The sequence below is a fragment of the Dendropsophus ebraccatus genome, chromosome 7, assembly GCF_027789765.1.
Source record: "Dendropsophus ebraccatus isolate aDenEbr1 chromosome 7, aDenEbr1.pat, whole genome shotgun sequence".
NCBI lineage: Eukaryota > Metazoa > Chordata > Amphibia > Anura > Hylidae > Dendropsophus > Dendropsophus ebraccatus.
Window position 1 is genome coordinate 34608053 of NC_091460.1, and position 1132 is coordinate 34609184.

Below are 1132 nucleotides of genomic sequence, written 5' to 3' on the forward strand. Positions count from 1 at the left end.
TTGTATGACTTCTGACAGCTAATATCTCTCTCATCCTCCAGGCTTCACATAAAGGACTGTCTCCATGGGATTTCTTTCACTTGATAAATCTACATTTGGGTTTCCTTTATATTGATTGATAAAAACTGATTTTGTATAAAAAGGTCTGAAAAGGCTTAAAAAGATCTAAGTATAGAGGGGCTGAGAGTATCCACAGCATGGAGATAGGGGGCAATACCCTGTGCTCAGGTATCAGCACTTCAGGATCAAGAAAGATCTATCTATCTATCTATCTATCTATCTATCTATCTATCTATCTATCTATCTATCTATCTCCTATCTTTCTATCTATCTATCTATCTCCTATCTATCTATCTATCTATCTATCTATCTAATCTATCTCCTATCTATTTATCATCTATCTATCTTCTATCTATCTTTCTATCTATCTATCTATCTATCTATCTATCTATCTATCTATCATCTATCTATCCATCTATCTATCTATCCATCTATCTATCTATCTATCTATCTATCTAATCTATCTATCTATCTATCTAATCTATCTCCTATCTATTTATCATCTATCTATCTATCTATCTATCTATCTATCTATCTATCTATCTATCTTCTACCTATCTCCTATCTATCTATCTATCTATCTATCTATCTATCTATCTCCTATCTATCTATCTATCTATCTATCTATCTATCTATCTATCTATCTCCTATCTATCTATCTATCTATCTATCTATCTATCTATCTGTATCCTATCTATCTATCTATCTATCTATCTATCTATCTATCCATTAACTATCTATCTAACGATCTATTATCTATCTATCTATCTATACATCTATCTATCCATTATCTATCTATCTATCTATCTATCTATCTATCTATCTATCTATCTATCTATCTATCTATCTATCATCTACTTACCTAGCCTAGCTTTTTTGCGAACGACAAACAACGATTTGATAACATGTTTAAAGATCAAAATGCGCGATGTATCGTTCGCCGTATGATCGTTCGCTGCGTTTACACGTACGATTATCATGCGAATTCGATCGTTATCGCGCAAATTCGTACGATAATCGTTACGTGTAAACGCAGCATAATGCTAAACATTTGCTATACTTCAGTTGAATG